The sequence below is a fragment of the Panthera leo genome, chromosome B1 (genome assembly GCF_018350215.1).
Source record: "Panthera leo isolate Ple1 chromosome B1, P.leo_Ple1_pat1.1, whole genome shotgun sequence".
Lineage (NCBI taxonomy): Eukaryota > Metazoa > Chordata > Mammalia > Carnivora > Felidae > Panthera > Panthera leo.
This window is the reverse complement of record NC_056682.1, coordinates 125837970-125854333: the sequence shown is the minus strand read 5'-3', so window position 1 is coordinate 125854333 and position 16364 is coordinate 125837970. Positions and strand designations below refer to the sequence as shown.

General features: G+C 38.6%; 1 protein-coding gene across 2 annotated transcripts in view; it reads left to right on the top strand.

The window, feature by feature from the left end:
• BMPR1B (bone morphogenetic protein receptor type 1B) overlaps positions 1–16364 on the top strand; it is a 412316-nt gene that overhangs the window by 218836 nt on the left and 177116 nt on the right. For both annotated transcript variants that reach the window (XM_042935858.1, XM_042935857.1), the window contains exon 2: positions 14243–14399. The gene's annotated coding sequence lies outside the window, so the exon portion shown is untranslated. The remainder of the gene's footprint in view (positions 1–14242; positions 14400–16364) is intronic.

The following is a 16364-nucleotide window of genomic DNA, read 5'->3' as shown; positions in this document are numbered from 1 at the left end:
TTAATTCAGAGATGCCTCAACTGCAGGCATCAGCTTCGTATCTGTTGAGCTTTCTGGTCTCATTGAGACTGGCACCACAAAGATCAGATTTCGTTACCATTTTTCTCTTATTGCTTATTTATCAATAGACTTACTACTTTCAATATTTAATGTTATGGAATAGTTTGGATTGTTTAATCCAACAAAAGTCAAGTTTTCAAGGCCTCTAATAACTTTTTATGTAAATTCTAATAATGAGACTAACATAAATTTTATTAGCAATAAAATATAATCTAATTAAAAGCACTTGCCGCGATAAAATTGTATGCCAGGATCCAATTAATCTCTTCTAAAACCCTATAGTTTTAAATTAATATAGGTAGGTTCTGTACTTAAAATAGTTCATGTCCTAGACAAATGTGCTATAAATAAAAGACATAGAATATGTTCTTATTTAAAAATAATAATTAAAAAAAATAAGGTTCCTAAATGATTTTAATATCATTTGATTTTCTTTGACAGTGTATTTTATTTGTAGTGATAGTTTGGTGATCATTAATTATAAATTTATCCTCAGAATTATTTAAGAAATTAAAAGAAGTATTCAAATGAACACTGTCACTGTGAAATGTAATATAGTATGTACAGTGTTCTATTAACTCTTTAAAATTCTGCCTTTTTTCTCCTGCAGTAAGTTATGGATAGCGTGAAGTCTTTGAAGAAACTTTGAGTCCTCTTTACAACATATTTTGGGTAGAATTAGGTCCACTTAAAACATATAATTTGTATTTAATGTCTTTTCTCCTCTTGCTGTGACTTTAGATAAGTTGCTTGTTTACTTTTTCTTTAAAAAGGTAACTTTAGAGGCGTCTGGGTGGCTCAGTCAGTTGAGCTTCCGACTTCGGCTCAGGTCATGATCTCACGGTCCGTGAGTTCGAGCCCCGCGTCGGGCTCTGTGCTGACAGCTCAGAGCCTGGAGCCTGTTTCAGATTCTGTGTCTCCCTCTCTCTGACCCTCCCCTGTTCATGCTCTGTTTCTCTCTGTCTCAAAAATAAATAAACGTTAAAAAAAAAATAAAAAAATAAAAAGGTAACTTTATTATGATCTTTTTGAATAGAAAAATAATATCTGCACATTGTGAGAATATTTGGGAAATGTAGACAATAAAAAGAAGAAAATAGATCTATTCATTATCCATCACCTCACATGACCACGAATAACATATTGGTTCCAGTTGCATTACTTATTCTACAGTTACACATACATGCATGTTCATAATAAGTATGTTGCATAAATGTTTTCATTAACTTAGCTTTTTGGTAATATTCAAATGTACCTTGAACATGTCTCAAGTTACTAAATTTTGTTTGAAAATATACTTTCTTTTTTTTTTTATTAAAAAGTGTTTATTTATTTTGAGAGAGACAATGTGAGCAGGGGAGGGATGGAGAGAGAGGGAGACACAGAATCTGAAGCAGGCTCCAGGCTCTGAGCTGTTAGCACAGAGCCCAACGTGGGGCTCAAACTCATGAGTTATGATATCACGACCTGAGCCAAAGTTGAATGCTCAACCAACTAAGCCACATAGGCTCCCCTGAAAATATACTTTCAATAATGCATGATGTTACATCACTGGTCACTTAGGTTTCTTTTGTTTCTTTGTAATAATAAATGTAATTATTTTTTAGTATAAAGACATAGTGGAGGGAGCCAAATTTTGGAGTTAGACATATGCAGATTTCAATTCTAGGTATAATTATTTTTGGATTTGTGACTTTACATTATTTAGTTTTACCATTTAGAAGATGGAGATCATGCTGACCTTGAAGTATTTAAATATTATAAGTAGTATAGTAAAAGCATTTTCATAAGACACAGTTCATAGTAACTGCTAAATAAATATCAGTGTTACAGTAATAACTGATAATTACTACTCTTTCAAGATTACTCAGAATTCACTTACTGAATTAAATTCAGTCTTTGAATTTATGACTTTTCCTTATGATCAACTTCTAAAAATTCCTACCAAAAAGTAAGCATTGACATTTTAAACTGCAGTCATGTATCCAAGTTGCTTTCCAGAATGTTTGTATTACTTCATATTTAGAGATATTGGTGTACAAGTGTGCCTTTCTCTCCACATCCTTGCCATTATTGAATTTTATCAAAACTTATACTGATTGAGTTAGCTGGAAACTCTTAGTGTTGTTTTAAATTTCATTTGTTTTATCACCAGTGGAGTTCAATTATTTTCACGGTTATGGTTCTCTTCTATGAGTTATCTCTATGTGATTTTGCCTATTATTTAGTGTTTTTCTAATCAAGTTGTGTGTACTCTAAAATACATTAGGGCTATTAAAACTTCATTATATTTCTATTTCTTTTAATGTTTATTTGAAAGAGCATGCATGAGTTGGGGAGGGGCAGAGAGAAAGGGAAAGAGAATCCTAAGCAGGCTCTGCATTGTTAGTGCAGAGCCTGATGTGAGACTCAATCTCACAAACCATGAGATCATGACCTGAACTGAATCAAGAGTAGGACGCTTAACCTACTTAGCCACCCAGGTACCTCCATTGTATTTCTAAAAAGATAACTATTCTTATTCTAATATTTATCCTTCATTTTATTTACTAAAAATACTTAGCATGCAGTTTCTGTAGGTGGAATGATTTTTTTCCATTTGAATCTTTATTCAACAGCTTTTACCAACTTTATCTAGCCTTTTTTAGATTATTATTCAGGGCTCCCTATTTTCTGGTCTTCTCATGAATCCCTTCTCCCTTTTCCAACTCTGCCCCCAAATCCCTGATGCAGTCAGATAGACCCATTATCTGCCACTGCAGATTCCATTTATGTTCATATCATATCTTTGCTGTGTCTCTTTTGTTTTGTACCTCTTCTCTGAAGCCTAAGCTAGGCTCTTATGTCTAATATTATACCACAGTTTTGTGTTTTGTTATTTTATTTTATAAATTCTTTTCTTTGTTTCCTCCCTCACTCCCTCATCTCTCTCTCTTTCCCCTTCCTTCCTTCCTTCCTTCCTTCCTTCCTTCCTTCCTCCCTTCCTTCCTTCCTTCCTTCCTTCCCTTCCTTCCTTCCCTTCCTTCCTTCCCTCCTTCCTTCCCTTCCTTCCTTCCCTCCTTTCCTTCCTTCCTTCCCTAATGAGATCAGTATTCCCAGCTGCATTAAAACTTTCTTCAGAATAGGATTTGTGGTTTATACTTTTGTATGTCCCCAAATCTCCTAGCATAGGCAGGGAACACACTAAGCACTTAGCAAACACTTGCTAATTTATAGAACTGCAGACAATTGCCTTCTTCCTCTACCTCCTGCTTCCCCAAATATGCATTTATTTTTACCTATTGATAGAGGAGCTAAGATAAATGAACTACAAACAGTTTGGGACAAATATTTTAGAGTTTGGTGCATTGTTTTCTCAGTTGTGCTCTCGTTCATAGAGATCCCATATATATCAAAAAATACTTCACTGACTCTGAAAAGCCAGCAGACTACACAGGGAGAAAGCTTCCAGATTGCTCTTTAAGGTGTTATAAAGGGTGTTGGGCTACTGCAGGCTCCAGGGTCTCCTTAGTATGTGGGCTCTGGCAAACAGCCAGGTTAGGAGTCAAATATGTCCTTGGCCAACATTGCAGATAGGACCCAGAATATTGCTTTGTTGTGAAAAAGTGCAGAGCTACTGTTGTCCAAGAATCATCCTCAAGGGTTCTCTGAGATTCAAGTCTTTGTTAGAGACTTGGGTAGTTTGATTACTGAATATGTGCATCTTTTAATTTGCCTTTGTTTATTTAATACCTTGAGGTTATATCTCACCTCTTCAGTTTTGTTTAATGATTTCACCTAAAGATTGACAATGTCTATAAAAAGTCTTTGTTTTATTCAAAGTATCTATTCCTGTTTTTAGCAACTGTAATGACACTACCCATATATGACCAAAATAAGACACAATAATTTGTGGTTTTCATTATTATTACCTTTAGCCATATAATCATTCCCATCCATTGTGGCTTAAAACTACAACTATTATCCATCACAGTTTTTGTGGGTCAGGAATTTGTATATGGTATGGTTCTTTGCTCCTGGCTCAGGCTCTTTTCATGCATTTGCAGTCAGATAAGGACTGGAGTTGGGACAGGGGGCGGCTGGAGCACCTGGGGGCTAGTCCAGCATCTCCTTCTTTTCATGTGCTTTTAAGGGCCTGTCTGTGTGGTCTGTCCAGATAGGCTAATTCAGGCTTCTTCACAGCATGGTAGCTTCAAGGCAGTTACACTGCTATCATGGTGGCTGAATGCTTCAAGAGAGTACTGGCAGAGAACACGCCGACGGTTGCCAGAAGCGAGGGGAGTGAGCAGAATGGGTGAAGGGGAGTGGGAGGTACAGACTTCCAGTTACGGAATGAATAAGTCACGGGATGAAAGACGCAGCATAGGGAATATAGTCAATGGTGTTGTAATGATGTTGTGTGGTATGGTGGCAGATGGTAGCTACCTTGTGATGAATGTAGCATAATGTATAAGCTTAGAGAATCACTGTGCTGTGTACCTGAAACCCATGTAACATTTTAGCTCTAGCTGATATAATTCTTAAAAATCTTTAGGTTTTCTTATGTATCAGTTTATAATCCATTCTGTTAGAGGAGCTAAGATGGTGGAGTAGTAGGCTTGCCTGATCCGTCCAACTCACCTAGATAAATATCCAGTCATCCTGAATACCCAATAAATCGATCTGAGGACTGACAGAACAAACTGCACAATTACAGGGAGAGAAGAGGTCACCTCGTGGAAGGTAAGAGGTGCAGAGATGTTATTTGCAGGGAAGCAGATTGCGAGTGCCACTCAGGGGAGGGAGCCCTGGTCATTAAGAGAGGAGAGAGAATACACAGGGGATCATACAGGGAAGACAGTTCTCCAAAGCTGTTGACTGGGAAAGTGAGAGACGTTGATTTTCGTGGGTTTTTACAACCACAGGGCTCAAATACTGGAGTTTTAGAGGTCCATGATGTGGCAGGTGTGGAGCCTGGTGGGTGCTGCAGCGCCGCTATGGAGGAAGAGGGAAGGTAGCCAAGGGGCAGAAGATCCTGGGCTGCACAGAAAGAGCTGGTTCCCCTTCTTGGAGCACATCTGAAAAGTGGCATTGCCTTTCCAGAGACAAAGGAGCTGGCAGGCATCGTTTCTCTCCCCGACCCCTCAGCATAAACTAACCTCAGTAAGCAACACAGTGCCAACAGTGGCGATGTAAACTGCTTACACCGAGCCCCGCCCCCCTTGAGCTCTGCAGGTGCTGCTTTTCCCAGGCAAGTGTACCTGAGAACTAGAGCAGTGGGCCTGTCCCCAGACGACCAGTACCCCCCTCCCCCACCACATACACCACATCTACTGAGCATAGAGTCTGCAAAGCTTCGGTTCTAGTGGAAATAGTATACATCTCTTTTTTATTTTTTTTTTGAAGTTTGTTTATTTACTTTGAGAGACAGAGAGCAGGGGAGGGGCAGAGAAAAGGGGGAAGAGAGAGAGAATCCCAAGCAAGTTCCACACTGTCAACATGAAACCTGATGTGGGGCTTGAACTCACAAACCGTGAGATCATGACCTGAGCTGAAGTCAAGAGTTGGATGCTTAACTGACTGAGCCACCCAGGTGCTCCAGCATCATCAGTTCTCTCTTAACAAGAGCAGAGCACACCTAGTCAAAACTCACCATACCCTGGACAGGGTCAAAACACTCCCCACTGCAGACAGGGGGAAACTCTTCAGAGGACTGACCTGAGGAGGAAGGAGCATCCAAAACACAGTAGCAGAGTGCACAGAGCATACACCAGAGACACTTCCCAAAGTGCCAGGCCCTGAACAGTGTATGACCTCTTGTTTATAAAGCCATTACTCTCAGGATCAGGAAACATAGCAGGCTTTTCTAACACACAGAAGAAGACAGAGATGTAGACAAACTGCCAAATTAGAGGAATTCATCTCAAAAGGAGGAACAAGGAAAGGTCATGGCCAGGGATCTCATTGAAACAGGTATAAGTAATGTGCTTGATCAAGAATTTAAAGCAACAATCATTAGTATAGTAGCTGGCCCTTGATAAAAACATAGAAGACCCCAGGGAGTCCCTTACCATGGAGATAAAAGACCTAAAAACCAGTCAGGCTGAAATTTAAAAAAAATGTTATAACTGAGATATAAAACTGACTGGAGGTAATGGGCACAAGGATGGAAGAAGTGAAGGAATGAATAAGTTATATAGAAGCTAAAATTATGGAAAATAATGAAGCTGAAAGAAGAGGGAAATAAAAATATTGGATCATGAATGTAGACTTGGAGAACCCGGCAACTCCATAAAGCATAATAGCATTCATATCATAGGAGTCACCAGAAGGAGAGGGGAAAAGGGGCAGAAAGTTTAATTGAGCAAATTATAGCTGAAAACTTCCCTAGTCTAGGGAAGGAAAAAAAAATCCAAATCTAGGAGGCACAGAGAACTTGATCAACTTGTTGATCAAAATCAACAAAAGCAGGCCAACACCAAAACATACCATAGTTAAATTTACAAAATATATAGATAAAGAAAAAATACTAATAGGAGAAAGAAAAAAGAAATCCCTAACTTACAAGGGCAAAGTTAGCAGCAGATATTGCCACAGACACTTGACAGGACAGAAGGGAGTGGCATGATATATTCAACATGCTAAATAGGAAAAATATGCAGAATACTCTGGATAGAGTATTCTATCCATAAAGGCTGTCATTCAGAATAAAAGGGGAGATAAAGATTTTCATAGACAAACAAAAGCTTGCAGGTTCATGACCACTAAAACAGCCCTGCAAGAAATGTTAAATGGGACTTTTTAAGTGGGAAAGACAAAAGCAACAAAGACAAGAAAGAAACAGAGAAAATCTCCAGAAACAATTAAATAACAGGTAACACAATGGCACTAAATTCATATCTGTTAGTAATCATTCTGAATGCAAATGGGCTCAATGCTCCAATCAAAAGACATAGGCTATCAGAATGGGAAAAAACAAAAGAAAACAAGACCCATCTGTATACTACCCATAAGAGACTCATTTTAGACCTAAAGACACCTGCAGATGGGAAGTGAAGGAATGGAGAACCATCTATAATGCTAATGGATGTCAAAAGAAAGCCAGAGTGGCCATACTTATATTAGACAAACTAGATTTTAAACCAAAGATTGTAACAAGAGATGAAGAAGGGTGTTACATCATAATAACAAGATCTAACAGTTGTAAATATTTCTGCCCCAAACTTGAGAGCATTCAAATATATAAATCAATTCATAACAAACATAAAGAAACTCATTGATAATAGTACCATAATAGTAGGGGGCTCTAACACCCCACTTACAGCAATAGACAGATTATCTACTCAGAAAATTAACAAGGAAACATTGGCTTTGAATGACACACTAGACCAGATGGAGTTAACAGATATATTCAGAACATTTCATCCTAAAGCAGCAGAATACACGTTCTTTTCGAGTTCACATAGCACAATCTCCAGAATAGGTCACATACTGGGTCATAAGTCAGGCCTCAGTGAGTACAAAAAGATTGAGATCATACCATGCTGATTTTCTGACCACAACACTATAAAACTTGAAGTCAACCACAAGAAAAAAATTTGGAAAGGCCATAAATACATGGAGTTTAAAGAATATCCTACTAAAAAATGAAAAGGCAAACCAGGAAATTAAAGAAGAAGTTAAAAAATACATGGAACAAATTGTAATGAAAACACGTGTCCAAAACCTTTGGGATGCAGCCAAAGCAGTCATAAGAGGGAAGTATGTAGCAATACAAGCGTACTTCTAGAAGCAAGAAAAATCACGAATTCAAAACCTAACCTTACACCTAAAGGAGCTAGAAAAAGAAGAGCAAATGAAAATTAAAGCCAGCAGCAGAAGAAAAATAATAAAGATTAGAGCAGGGGCACTTGGGTGACTTGGTTGAGCATCCGACTTCAGCTTAGGTCATGACCTCATAGTTCGTGGGTTTGAGCCTCACATCAGGCTTTGCACTGACAGTGCAGAACCTGCTTTAGATTCTCTATCTCCCTCTCTCTCTGCTGCTCACCTGCATGTGCACTCTCTCTCTCTCCTTCTCAAAAATAAATTAAGCATTAAAAAAATTAAAAACAAAGATTAGAGCAGAAATAAATGATATATAAACAAACAAAATCCCACAGTGGGACAGATCAATGAGTTGGTTCTTTGAAAGAATTAATACAATTGATAACCAAACTTACCAAAAAGGAAGGAGAAAGGATCCAAATAAATAAAATCATGAATGAGAGAGGAGAGATCCAACCAACACCACAGAAATATAAACAATTCTAAGAGAGTATTATAAAAAATTATATGCCAACAAATTGGGCAATCTGGAAGAAATGGGTAAATGGCTAGAAACATATAAACTACTAAAAGTGAATCAGGAAGGAACAGAAAATTTGAACAGACCAATAACCAGCAAAGGAATTGAATCAGTTATCAAAAATCTCCCAACAAACAAAGGTCTTAGACCAGATGCCTTCCTGGGAGAAATCTACCAAACATTTAGAGAAGAGTTAATACCTGTTTCTCTCAAACTGTTTCAAAGAATAGAAATGGAATGAAAAACTTCCAAATTCATTCTCTGAGGCCAGCATAACCTTGATTTCAAAACCAGACAAAGCCTGCACTACAAAGGACAATTACAGGCCAATATTTCTGATGAATATGGGTGCAGATATTCTCAGGTAGGTACTAGCAAATCAAATCCAAGAGTACATTGAAAGAATTATTTACCACATGATCAAGTGAGATTTATTCCTGGGCTGCAAGGGTGGTTCAATATTCACAGTTCAGTCAGCATCTAACTACATTAAGAAAAGAAATGATAAGAATCATATGATATTATCCTCTCAATAGATGCAGAAAAAGCATTTGACAAAGGACAGCACCCATTCTTGATAAAAACCTTTAACAAAGTAGGGATAGAGGGAACCTAACCTCAGAAAGACCATATATGAAAGACCCCCAGCTAATATAATCCTCAGTGGGGAAAAGCTGTGAGCTTTTCCACTATGGTCAGGAACAAGTCAGGGATATCTACTCTTACCATTGTTTTTTAACATAGAACTAGAAATCCTAACCTCAGAAAATCAGACAACAAAAAGAAATAAAAGGCATCCAAATCAGCAAAGAAGTTGAACATCTTTATAAAAAAATATTTTTAAGTTTATTCATTTTTTGAGTGAGAGAGAGAGACAAAGCATGAGTGAGAGAGGGGCAGAGAGGGAGACAGAATCTGAGCCAGGCTTCAGGCTCTGAGCTGTCAGCCCAGAGCCCAGCCCAGGGATTGAACTCATGAACTGTGAGATCATGACCTGAGGTGAAGTTGGGTGCTCAACCAACTGAGCCACCTAGGTGCTCCTCGAAGTTGAACTTTCAATATTCTCAGAAGACATGATACTCTATGTGGAAACCCAAAAGACTCCCCCGAAAATTGCTCAAGGTGATACATGGAATCAGTAAAGTTTCAGGATACAAAATAATTGTACAGGAATCTGTCGCATTTCTATATACCAATTATGAAGCAGCAGAAAGAGAAATTAAGGAATTGATCCCATTTTCAATTCCATCAAAGCCGTAAGATACTTAGGATTAAAAGTAACCAAAGATGTAAAAGATCTGTATGCTGAAAGCTATAGAACTTATGAAATAAATTGAATATGACACAAAGAAATGGAAAAACATCCCATGGCTCATGGATTCGAAGAACAAATATTGTTAAAATGTCTATATTACTGAAGGCAGTCTGCACATTTAATGCAATCCCTATCAAAATAATACCAGCATATTTTACAGAGCTAGAACAAACAATCCTAAAATGTGTATAGAACCACAGAAGACTCTAAATAGCCAAAGCAGTCTTGAAAAAGAAAAGCAAAGCAGGAGGCATCACAATTCCAGACTCCAAGTTATATTACAAAGCTGTCATGATCAAGACAATATGGCATTAGCACAATATGACATCAGCGGAACAGAATAGAAAACCCAGAAATGAACTCACAACTATATGGTCAACTTCAAGAAAGCAGAAAAGATAATCCAGTGGAAAAAAGACAGTCTTTTCAAATCATGGTGTTGGGAAAACTGGACAGAAACATGCAAAAGAATGAAACTGGGCCACTTTCTTACACCATACACAAAAACAAATTCAAAATAGATGAAAGATCTAAATGTGAGACAGTAAACCATCAAAATCCTGGAGGAGGACACAGGCAGCAACCTCTTTGATGTCAGCCATAGCAGTGTCTTATTAGATATGCCTCCAGAGGCAAGGGAGACAAAAGCAAAACTGAAGTATGGAGACTTCATCAAGGTAAAAGCTTCTGCACAGTGAAGGAAACAATCAACAAAACTAAAAGGCAGCCTACAGAATGGGAGAAGATATTTCCAAATGACAGAATCTGATAAAGAGTTAGTATCCAAAATCTATAAAAAACGTATCAAACTCAACACCCCAAAACCAAATAATCTATTTAAGAAATGGCCAGAAGACATGAATAGACATTTTTCTGAAGACATACAGATGGCCAGGTGACACATGAAAAGATGCTCAACATCACTGATCATCAGAGAAGTACAAATTGAAACCATGAGGAGATAGTACCTCACACCTGTCAGAATGGCCAAAGTTAACAACACAGGAAATAACAACTGTCGGTGAGGATGAGGAGAAGGGGGAATGCTCTTACACTGTTGGTGGGAATGTAAACTGGTGCAGCCACTCTGGAAAACAGTATGGAGGTTCCTCAAAAAGTTAAAAATAGAACTACCCTATGATCCAGCAATTGCACTACTAGGTATTTACCCAAAGGACACAAAAATACTGATCCAAAGGGACACATTCATCCTGGTGTATGTATGTATGTATGTATGTATGTATGTATGTATGTATGTATTTAACATTTATTGATTTTGAGAGAGAGAGAGAGAGAGAGAGAGAGAGAGAACGAACAAGCAGGGGAGGGGCAGAGAGTGGGAGACAAAGAATCCCAAGCAGGCTCTGGGACAAAGAATCCCAAGCAGGCTCTGATGGTGCAGACCATGAGCTCACAAACCATGAGCTCATGACCTGAACTGAAGTCCAGAGTTGGATGCTTAACCGACTGAGCCACCCAGGAGCCCCTGCACCCCTGCACATCCGACAATAGCCAAATTATGGAAAGAGCCCAAATGTCCATTGACTTGTAAGTGGATAAAGAAGTAGTACATACATACAGTGGAATAATATCCAGCCATAAAAGAATGAAATCTTGCCATTTGCAATGACGTGGATGGAGCTAGAGTATATTACGCTAAGTGAAATAAGTCAGAAAGACAAATACTATATGATTTCACTCATATGTGAAATTTAAGAAATGAAACTGATGAACATGGGAAAAAGAGAGGGAAACCATAAAACAGCTTCTTCTTAACTGTAGAGAACAAAATGGGGATTTCTGGAGGGGAAGTGAGTGGGGGGGGATGGGCTAGATGGGTATTAAGGAGGGCACTTGTGATGAGCACTGGGTGTTGTATGTCAGTGAAGAATCACAAAATTCTACTCCTGAAACTAATATTACACTATATGTTAATTAACTGTAATTTATTATTATTATTATTTTTTTTAATTTTTTAAATTTTTTTTTTTTCAACGTTTTTTTATTTATTTTTGGGACAGAGAGAGACAGAGCATGAACGGGGAGGGGCAGAGAGAGAGGGAGACACAGAATCGGAAACAGGCTCCAGGCTCCGAGCCATCAGCCCAGAGCCCGACGCGGGGCTCGAACTCACGGACCGCGAGATCGTGACCTGGCTGAAGTCGGACGCTTAACCGACTGCGCCACCCAGGCGCCCCATAATTAACTGTAATTTAAATAAAATCTTAAAAAAAAGTAATCCACTGTTAGCAAAAGCCACACCCGTAAAATTTTGCATATAATCTCTCCTTTTTCAGGGCTTCCCTATCAGGCTGCAGTTGGATAAACACCCTTAAGATTCCCTGTGTCCAGTTGTTCATCAAAGAAAGTTGGCTACATATGCCTAGAAGATCCTTATAAGGCCTTTTTTTCTGTCTTACAGGACTTATAAGGCACCACCTTAATATTCCTGAGGTGTTAATAAAGAGTACTTTTAATCACACACTTACCTTTATTTGTGGACCAGATCTTTCTGACTACACCTGCATTTTGCTTTTCCTTGAGCCTTGCCATTACTTTGAGACTCTTTTGCTCTCTGAAGTGATAGGGAATGAAAAACAGTTTTGTTTTGGAAACCCAGCAAATCCTGTCTCTTTATAGACCCTCCAAATTTTGCTGAAAAGCAAAAAAATTTTTAACTCACCATTCTCTGTACATCTCTGTACATCTCATGCTAAGTAGCAAAAGGAAGGCAGGCGTTTCTTTCACTATTCTGCTTGAAAATCTCCTTAGCCAGATCTTTGGATATCATTAGGTGCTTTTTTTATTTTCCACATCACTGTGGGCAGCAATATTGCTAAATGTACTGCAGCCATGTAACAAGAGTCTCCTTTTCTGCCTCTTCCAAAAACAAAACACTTATTTCTCTGGAACTCTCACAGTCCAACTCTTTGAGGACTGTTAGTCTTCCACTAATAGTCTCCTTCAGCTTCCATCTACGGTCTGGTCCAAAGACCAATACCGTATGTTTGGGTTTATTTAAAATTTTTAAAATGTTTGTTTATATATTGTTGAGACAGAGAGACAGAATGAGTGGGGGAGGGGCAGAGAGAGAAGGAGACAGAGAATCCCAGGCAGGCCCTGTGCTGTGGACCTCAAACTCACAGAATCGTGAGTTCGGGACCTGAACCAAAACCAAGAGTCAGACTCTCAACCCACTGAGCTACCCAGGCACCTCTGGGTTTATCCAATTTTTTATTATCCCACTTCACACCTGATATTAAAGTGTGTTCCAGTTATGTGTTGCGTTTTGACAAAACTGTAGCTTTATAACTATATAACTTAGCAACTTAAAATAGCAAAGAACAGTGTTCTTACCTGTCTTGCCTGGTATGTGTGTGTCAGCATTTGGGCAGAGCTCCACTAGGTGGTTCTGGCACAGAGTGTTTCATGCCTTTGCAGTCAGATGGGGTCTGGAGCAGGAACAGCAGGGGACTGAAGCAGCTAGGAGCTGTCCATGCACGTCTGTGCTCACTTAGTCTGGAGGCCTCTCTGATTTCCCCACTATGGGGAACTTGGGTCTCTCTTTTACGGCACTGTGTCTGTCCTCTGCATGGTGAGACTGCTAAAATGGCAACTAAAGACTTCAAGAACACAGGTTCTTAGGAGTAAGGGGGGAGTTGAATCACATGTTATCCCCTGGCCTTGAAGCACAGAGGTTCACTTTTACCATAGTCATAAGCTTATCCAGAGTTAAGGAGAAAGAGTTTAGACTTCACCTCTCAAATGGATGTAAGAAGAGCATTTGCTGTGGGCGATACTGTTGTGGGCATTTTTGGAAAATAAAATCTACCACACTCCTTTGTACCCAGCCTTTAGAGGTGAATTCTAAAGTTATAGAATGTGGAAATAGATGTTGTTAGAGATGAAGATAAAACCTTTTGTGTTAAAAAAAAAAAAGAACAAAAACACTTGAGCTGAACATCCTCGGGTTCATCTTCTAGTTTTACTAATTAAACATTCAGTGAATTTCCAGTGATAGCATGTAATGGGATTCTAAATTTGGTGTTTTTCTCTTGGCTAGGCTAAACTTATGATTGTGGGTGGTACATGTTTTAGGGTATATCAAGTTCTCAGACATGCAGAATTTATGAATGGTAATAGTTTTAACTGGCCAGCTATTGAAACCTTGTGTTTTTGTAGCAAAAGAGGAAAAATGTTCTGTAAAAGTGAAGAGAAATCCCATCTCTTCCTAAAATCTAACTCTGCATAAGTACTGACAGATTTTCCCAGTGATTCTTAAAACGGATCTTTTCAAATATCAAGAACCATATGGTTGAGTTTCACAACTGTGAAGAGCGAAGGCTTCATTAAAGGTGATGAGTGTGCAGCTGCTGGCGTCTCCTTTCTTGTTGGCCACAGCAGTTCAGTTTGTCCTGTGTCACTAGATAAGTGAGCCATGTGCGCTTTGGAAAATTTTTCGACAGTTTCAGATATTTTGTCTTTCTGTGCTGGACCCCGTTCACTGCATCTTTTCACTTCGGTTTCTCCTCTGCTTTCAGCAACAACACTATCCAGCTGGTTTTTGTGGGAGAGCCAGGCACGCGGCAGCCTGTGAAAGCCAGCGACCAGAAAACCACTGCCTACGTGAAACACGACCGTATCTTCACAGGGCTATCGAGGACCAGGCTCCATTCAGCCCTCTTAAAAGGGTCAAAGGTGATATAAAATGAATGGATCGTCACAGTTGATTGCAATTACTGTACGTAGGAGAGTACATCACTTTTTAGCCATCAGCCTGGCCCACTGATGATGAAAATTCAGTCTTCACAAGATTGAAGGCAGTGTTACTTAGTGATTTATTAACCATACTTTGAATGATCTTTTAAAATATTTGCAAAGTGTAGCTATAATATAATAAGTTGCAACATAGGGTTGCTTAGTCCGTGTCATAGTCATAATTTTGCCTCAACAGTTTGCCCTCAGGGAAATTTCTCTGCAATGCAGTCTGATTTCCAGCAAGGAGCCTAGTGAAATTGGCAGTAGGCTTGTTCATTTAATTATAACCTGATTTTAAGACTATTGAACTGTCTTTGGAACAAAGGAAGTTTCATCATAGGTACATGGCAAACCTATAAAAGTGGCAAATGATAAAATAATTGGAAAACTGGATTATAAAGTAACAAAAGTAACATGAGGTGAGTAGGTAATTGGAATGCCAGATTTTGATAAAAATATTTTCAGATTATCCCAGTTGACTTCGCATTTTAATTGTGCTGTGAAAGGTAGTAACAGTTTATTTAGCGTGTTTATTCATGACAGTTGTACTTGTCGTTCACTTTATGAAGGAATTAAAATGTCCTATTTATTTATTTGCTTTTTATGCCTTTGTTCTGCCTCTTTCTGGAATGGATCCCCCTTTGCCTCTTATCCTAGAATAATTTCTACTCACCCTATTAAGACTTAGTTCCACTATCAGGGTGCCTGGGTGGCTCAGTCAGTTAAGCATCTGACTGTGGCTCAGATATGATCTCACGGTTTGTGGGTTCGAGCCCCATGTTGGGCTCTGTGCTGACAGCTCGGAGCTTGGAACCTGCTTCAGATTCTGTGTCTCTCTCTGTCCCTCTCCACTCACACTCTCTTTCTCTCTCAAAAATAAATGAATAAACGTTGTAAAAAACAAACAAACCTTAGTTCCACTACCATCAGTACCATTGAATGAGGTACTTGTATCTCTGTATCACTTAGGCATAGCTCTTGCGTTGCTTTTATTACTGTGCATTATAGCATTTAACTGTGTGCTACCTGGAGGCATGAGTTGCGTTTCATTTACTTTTGTATGTTATAGGTGCCTGGAATATTTTAGGTATTCAAAATTGTTTGCGGAAGGAACAAGTGATTGAATGGATTTATGGTTCTATTTTATTTTTCATTTGAGTCTGCAGTCTTTAATCATCAAATCCTCTTTCTCATTGATCCACCCTTCTTGTTTGGAACATAAGGGCGCCTCTCATTTCACATTTTCATGTATTTTTTTTTTTACTTCTCTTTTAGTTTACCAAGGAGGGAGAGAATGGTAGTCAGGGCTTGGAAGTGGCGATGTATATTTGCAGAAGGTCATACCAGCACTGAGCTGTTCTGTCTTATCTTCAGCCTTGGGAGGTTGATAAGTTTTCATTATTCATTCCTTAATTAGATGTTTGCTTAACCCCACAAAGGTTGTGTGAATATGCAAAAATGCATAAAATATAGCTCCTGATTTCAGTTCAGATACTGTCTACAAGAAAAGGGAAACAAGTATGTAATGCAAGTTGGGATTGCTGTGGGTTTTCATAAAGGGACAGAAAGAATGCAAAGGCTGTTCTGAGATAGAGAGATTACCTTGGCTGGCTTTATCAGATAGAGCTTTCCGAAGAAAAGTTTTAGTAGAAGTTGTCAACCCTTTTTACTTACATTCTGTGAATTCCAGGACAAGTAGACTGTGTAGAAAATTTGTCCTTTAGAGGAAAATTGGGGGTAGTATAATATTTACATATGCACTTTTTTTTTTTTTACTTATGCAATTCTTTTTTTTTTTTAATTTTTTTTTTTTTAACATTTATTTTATTTTTGAGACAGAGAGAGACAGAGCATGAATGGGGGAGGGTCAGAGAGAGGGAGACACAGAATCTGAAACAGGCTCCA